Raw genomic sequence first — 7,715 nt, forward strand, 5'->3', positions numbered from 1 at the left:
TCACTATGAATTGTTAATGCATGACGTCACCACACTAGTCCAACGCTAGTTGTGGCTTGTCCCTCCGCTTACTTGCTAGTCCAACGCTAGTAAGGATTTTTAGAAATGAGCTAGTCCAACGCTAGACCCTTTAGGCCGTCTTGCGCTAGATTCATCTTTGTGTGCTATTCACTACATTTTCATGCATATTTTCAGTTTTAGGATCTTTTCTCATTTGTATGATATTCCCTATTATATTATCCTCTATCCTCTATATGTGTTAATCATGTCATTTAGAATTGCATCTCATTTAAATTAGTTCATTTGCTTGTCTATGTTAGGAGAATTATTTTTCAAACATGGGAAATGGGTGATTATAACTTTTTAGTTTAAATACCCTATCAATCCATGTATAAGAAAATTATGTCACGAATATAATTTAATTTATTTTCTTTTATTTTAATTTCATCATTCGCATATTCGTGACACCTTCAAGGAATTATTTTGGCCCTCGCAATTAATGCGATTGGTTCAATTAAACCCTTGAATGAACATTTTTTCCCTTTCGATATTTTTATAAATTTAAATTTGCATCCATGTAGGAAACATCCAAATGTGATAAAATTAAGGGTTAGATTAAGAAAATTTTGATTAAATCTCGCAACTAGCTTAGACTAGGTTGAAAGGGTGCCTTAGATTTGAGTTAATCGAATCTTTGCCTTCCCTTTCTTCAACCGTGACTCCCGAATCCATTTTCTCTTGTTTTTCAAAGACCTGGAGTTGTCGAAAAGAGTTTTTATTTATTTATTTATTTATTTTATTTAAATACACTTTTTGGGTGACTTGGTACACCCAAACTCGATACCAAGTGGCGGCTCCTAATTTTTCTTCAAAACCCTTTTAGACTAAATTTTGGACCCAAATTGTCGCATTTTCTTAAAGTCCCATTCTAGGTCCTTTTTCATTTATTATCAATAAACCTTCTTCTTTTTTTTCCATCGCGAAAAATGGGGCGCGACAACAATCATGTTCATATTAAAACAGAAAAATCTCCAAAAATAATAAAACTTCATCACTTCAACCACAAATCAAGAAATAATCCATAAAAGTGCATCTTATACCACCACCAATCATGAATTGAGCATCAATTAAGGGAGGAGAGTGGTTCTTCACAACTCACCTTAGCAATACAAGAGATAGAGCAACTAGTCACCTTAGCTTTCCAAACAACTCCACAAAACACCTCAAAACCACTTAGCAAAGAGATTTTATGGAATGATTTGGAGTTTTATTGGTTGGATTTGAAGATTGAGCAAGAAATAGAAGTAGACAAGAAAGGCTTCTCTTGTATTTTTGCTCCAAGAGGTTCGGCCAAGACAAGCTTAAAATGGAGAGAAATTGGTCAATTTTTGAGGTTTAGTAAAGGTGATGCAATTAGTCAAAGTCCAACTTTGAATAAGAAGGTGACACATGTCACCTTTTGGTTTAAAACTTATCTTTTTGTCTCTCCAATACAAATATCTTAACACCTTGTAAAATAATATCACTTAATACAAAATTCCAACAAGTTGTCAAAAATATAATGCATTTACCGCACTAGCGGGTCCCACGTCTAAAATACGCTCGTAATTTCTCAAAAACTAACCGATACTAGAAAAATCATTTTAAAACTATTTTTGCTCATAAACTTTATCTGGGGAATTTTTCTAATAAAGAAAATGTAGAAAAGGCGGGCGATTAAATAAAATAAACCCTAGAAATTAGAAAATTTCCGGGTTCCCACACTCATACTTTTCGGGGCGTCACACATATGTGTCGCGCCCCATTTTTTCGCGATGGAAAAGAAAGTGTTTATAAAAAGGATGTGATTTATTAATAATAAATGAAAAAGGACCTAGAATGGGACTTAAAAGAATGCGACAATTTGGGTCCAAAATTTAGTCTAAAAGGGTTTTTAAGAAAAAATAGGAGTCGCCACTTGGTATGGAGTTTTGGTGTACCAAGTCACCCAAAAAAATAAAGTAAAACAAAATGAAACCCTTTTTGACAACTCCAGGTCTTTGAAAACAAGAGAAAATGGATTCGGGAGTCGCGGTTGAAGAAAGGGAAGGCAAAGGTTCGATTAACTCAAACCTAAGGCACCCTTTCAACCTAGTCTAAGCTAGTTGCGAGGTTTAGTCAAAATTTTCCTAATCTAACCTTTAATTTTATCACATTTTGGAGGTTTTCTACATGGATGCAAATCTTAAATTTATAAAAATACCGAAAGGAACAAAATGTTCATTCAAGGATTTAATTGAACCAATCGCATTAATTGCGAAGGCCAAAATGATTCCTTGAAAGTGTCACGAGTATGCAAATGATGAAATAAAAATAAAAAAAGAAATTAAATTATATACATATATATATGTGATCAAAGAAAAAGAGAATGCAACATAAAGGGTACGGGAGACAAAAACTCGTGACTTAGTTTTCTTATACAAGGATTAATGGGGTATTTGAACTAAAAAGTTATAATCACCCATTTCCCATGTTTGAAAAATAATTATCCTAACATGAACAAGCAAATGAACTAGCTTAAATGAGATGCAATTCTAAATGACATGATTAGTACCTATAGAGGGTAAGGGATAATATAATAGGAAATATCATGCAAATGAGAAAAGATCCTAAAAATGAAAATATGCATGAAAATGTAGTGAATAGCACACAAAGATGAATCTAGCGCAAGATAACCTAAAGGGTCTAGCGTTGGACTAACCCATTTCTAAAAATCCTTACTAGCGTTGGACTAGCAAGTAAGCGGAGGGAGAAACCACAACTAGCGTTGGACTAGTGTGGTGACGCCATGCATTGGCAATTCATAGTGAAGCAAATAAAGTATAAATTAAAACAAATAAACACATAAGAGCACGTAACACATAACACGTAAGCATAATATCTAGATGCCAAAATCCTAAGAAAAGCGGATAAAACACATAACACATAAGCCACATAAACACGCAACCTATCTATTACATCGGGGAGCGCCTAACTACAATCTAGGAGGGAAAAATATAATAAAACAAATCAAATTATCTTATCTATTACATTTTTGAGGTATTTAAATGCCTCTCGAATCATTAAAAAAAATTAACTAAAACATATATAAGAAAATTTGAATGAATATTTAAATCAAATAAATAAAGCATATAAAAATATATAAACACATAGGAACACATAGGAGCACATAAGAGCACGTAATTGACATTGAAATAATAAAATAGGAGTACCTCCCGTTTGAAGTGGTGACTAAGTGGAGTCAAATTATCCTATTTATACTCACAATGAACAAAAGAATCATGGCACCAATTTAATTGAAAAAATAATAATAATAAAAGTACTAAATTCACACTAATATGTCAAACGTAAATAAATTTAAGAATATTTAAAAATTACAAGTTAAACATACTCAAAAGTAACATAATTAGCTATTAAAAAAAAGAAGCAATCATAATAAAGAGAGTCAAAATTCACTAGGGACTGAATTGCAAAAAATTGAAAACTTTTGGGGGACAAAAATTATATTTTCCAAAGTTCAGGGGTCAAAATTAAATGAAAGATAAAATTCAGGGACCAAAATGCAATTAATATAAGGACCTACATGAAAGAAATTTAAAATGTTCTGGGCTGCAGTGAAACTACTCAAAAGATCAGGGGCCAAAGTGAAAAATCGTAATCAGATCTTCTTAAGAAAACAGGCCACTGGGCCATTATTTTATTTCTTTGGGCCGGACACTACCTAAGCCCAACCGAAAGTCCAAACTAAAACACACAGGCCAGCCCGTCTTTTATCACTCAAACTCCACTTTTGGCTCAAAAAAAGATACATCTCCTGACTCTCTCGGCTCTCTCTGGAAAAAAAAAACGGCAGAAGGAAGAAAAAAAAAGAAGGGACACTCTCTCGGCCTTTTCTTTTGCTCTCAACAAAAACACTCCAAGCCAATACATCTCTCGGACCTTTCTTTGCTCCCAACAGACAAAGCCATAAAAGAAGAAAGGGAACTAGCGGTCATTATTTTAACTTGTTTAAAAATAAAATCATATCTTTTATAAACCTCACACTTTATTTTTCTTTTCCATCGCGAAAAATGGGGCGCGACAACTTGGCGACTCCACTGGGGACCTAAGAGAGTCCAAGCACTTGGTTTAGTCGTCTTTTTCTCTTTTTAACCCTTATATTTATCATATTTGGATGTTTTAGGTTGCATTTTTCTCTTTTAGGATATTTTGCATTTCACCCTCGTATTCGTTTATCGTTCCTCGTATATGTGATGAATGATTTATTTATTTACTTTTGTTTATTTACTTATATGTATCGCGCTTTGCATTTGGGGGTGGGGAATATTACCCTAGAGCTTCGCATTGGTTATCGATCCCTCCCCTCCAAAATGAGCACTGGCATACGTGCATACGTTTTATTTTTTATCCCTTATTTATTTTTCTTTTAGTGGCTTGTCACGCCACTCCACCCTACTAGGATTTTAGGCGACCCACTTGGACATGTGATCGTATCACGACGTGTGCGTAGTATGATCCGAGGGGTCACTCGATCTTCCGCTTCAAACTTTAGGTTGATGACCTATTAGTTTTTAGTCGAAGGTTGAGGATTCTTTTTAGATTCGCCCAGACGGGTAGCCGTAACACGACGTGTGCGTAGCAACGTCTGGGGAATCGCTCGAGCCACCGACAAGGAACCTTGGGAGTGATGACCCTTGGTTTCTAAGTCTGAAGGCTCGGGGACCTATGACTTATCGAGTCTAGATGCATTAGTGAACCCTAACCTCATGCATCCATTTTAGCTTGCCTAGGGTAGAGTCGACCTTACCCTATTAGGGACACTATTCACGAGGGGAGGGGTCCAACCCTTTTCCTCTTTTTATTGCTTTATTTCCTTGTGTTGATTCCGTTGCTACAATGTGTTATGTGTATTTATCTGTTTAAACTAACTTTTCTTGGTTTTTGTGTCTCCACTGCATTCACAAACCTTAGAAATAAGAGTCCTGACGTGGTATTCGTTAAGGCAGACCACCCTTTGTAAATAGCACGTTTAAATTTTAGTTTATCGCATTAATACTATGCATGTCATTCTAGGCTTACCCCGGCATTTAAATGGGGCACTTTTAGATCATATGTCAAGTATTTCATTGCATATTTAACCGCTTTAATAAACTGGCATCATACATCAACTTTAGAGGGAATGCCGCATAGGGGATCCCGCGTTAGGAATAAGCCACCTTTTGTCTCGGATATATAATCCAATGAGACTTGCACGTTTATATTTTTTGTACCATCCAAAGTGGTAGTGCACAAGGTAAGGTAGGATTCGATCCCTTCCGTGTGACGGCATTGAGAATGATGGAACAGTTTTTACGCATTAGAATATGAGCCTTTAATAATCACTTTTTGGCCATTTTATCAAAATTGGTAAAAATTCCTTGTGTAACGGACATTAAGTTGAAGAAATTCACAAATTCCTCATTGTTGAGATGATAAGTATGTTAAGGTCGAATCTTGATTTTCGAAGGCTCATAGACTAATGAATCACAATGAATTTTTTGAAACTATCAATGAGCTGACAATTCCATCGATTTTGATAAATCATCAATTTCATTCATTCCATTTTTACATCTAAGATGATTGAATCGATTTTTTCATAGATCATTCGATCCTTACAATTTTGCTCATTTTTAATTTCATTTTCATTCAATTTCATTTTAGATAAATCATCAATTTCATTCTGTTCATTTGGTCAGTGATCCAGTCGATTTTTGAATAAACTGTCAATTCTATCCAATCCATTTGATCAATTTATACATTTCTAGGACAATACAATCAATTTTGAGTTAATCATCAATTTCATTCAATTCATTATTCTTTTAATCAATTTTATTTATTTATTTTTTATTTTTGAATAAATTTTCAATTTCATCCAATCCATTGGATCAGTTTTATTCACTTTCAGGATAATCCAGTCAATTTTTGAACTAACCATCAATTTCATTCGATTCATTAAACCTATTTATTCTCTTTTAAAGTTTCGATCTATAGTTCACCGAAGAAATTAGTCGAGACATTTCAATCCTTTCAAAAGTAAGTTTTATACACTAAATTGATTTTGATATCATTTTATGTGTCAATCAAAGCAGTCAATTCATTCGGACTTTGTCCTCATTTTGTTAGGACAAATTGTCTCTTGTCACTCCAATTATCCAGTCTTTTCAAAATTGTCTTTTCATTGAATCTCAATAAGTCGATCGGATCCATCAGGTATTGTATGGTGCCTATCCCAGAGGATTGCATTTTTCATACTAGGCCAACCCTTGGCATAAAAGGGTTCCCCCATAGGACATGCATACCGATTTTGCAGTTTTGCTTACTAACTCTGGGTATTTTGCTTTTATTTTTTCCCCCTCCCCTGCATTTATAAAAGTTGTTTTAACAAGGTAAAAAAATATTTTTCCTATATCTGATAATATTTTTGGATCTAATAAATTTTGAAAAATTACAAATGTTACTTGATTCTTGGGCAGATCCTACAATGTGAAAAAAAAATGAAAAAAAAAGAATGAAAAATCCATTTGAAAATGCTAGTGTAAAGCATCTCAAAAATCTCTTGATTCATTGTTCCTAATCCATTTTGTCTCAAAAGATAGAAAGAGAAAGTGTGTATATATTTGAAAGTGTATTCTTTAGAGATTTTTATTTTTCTCACATGTATCACATTTGAGAAATTTTCAAACATTTGAATAATAAAGTTTTTATTTAGACAATTATTGTTTTGTATATATTCATTCTTTATTTGCTCATTGAGAGATTTCATGATAGATTTTAAGGAATAAGGCTAAATTGAAATTTTTCGACCTCTTGTTCGAAATTCATGAGTGCATGTCAAATTCTCAAAATTCTTTGCATACACTAGATTTGTGGCCTAAACTATTCAATGAGAATAGTCGGAAATAAAAGGGGTCATTCAAATTTGATAGCTTGTCATAAAAGATCAACCCCAACACTTTTCATTTTCATTTTTTTGTCCACTTTTATTGAACCTCCAAGATCAGTCGCATTGGCTGACTAGTTTCAAAGTGAGATAATTTTTTCCGTGAAAATGTCCGGTGTGTCTAACCAGATTCAATTCACATCTAAGTGAAAGTAAAAATGCACATTACTTCTTATTTTATTTTGAAAATTTGGAATGATACTTTAGGCTTTCGTCTCTCTATCTATACAGATTTTATCATTTATTTCCCCATTTCAGACTTCAAAAACTAGAGTTTCGTTTCAAATAAAAGCCTCAATGATCATGACCCTCCACGGAAAAATTTTCGAATGTCAAATGGAAATGGGTTTTTCCAACGGGTTATTCTTTACTTTAGTTGTCATGAGAAATAAGAATGATGCTTTGGCCATCGTTTCTATCATCTAAACACTCTTATCCTTTGCATCCTCATTTGAACCTAAATTGGTGGTTCGTTTCAAAAGCACTTATGATTGTACCCCCACACTGGGGAAGGAGATTTGAGAATTGAAAAAAAATGGCAAAGATGATCAAAATTTTTGAAAGGGACATCAAATAAAGAAAACGAGTGAAAAAAGAAGAAGAAGAAAGAATTACAAGTTGGGGGATTCTGACTCTACCATTGATATTTTGGTATTCAATATCGAAAAAAAGAAGGGCCATCTACACTCCAAATTAG

This window comes from Coffea eugenioides, chromosome 5, assembly GCF_003713205.1.
Source record: "Coffea eugenioides isolate CCC68of chromosome 5, Ceug_1.0, whole genome shotgun sequence".
Classification (NCBI taxonomy): Eukaryota; Viridiplantae; Streptophyta; class Magnoliopsida; order Gentianales; family Rubiaceae; genus Coffea; species Coffea eugenioides.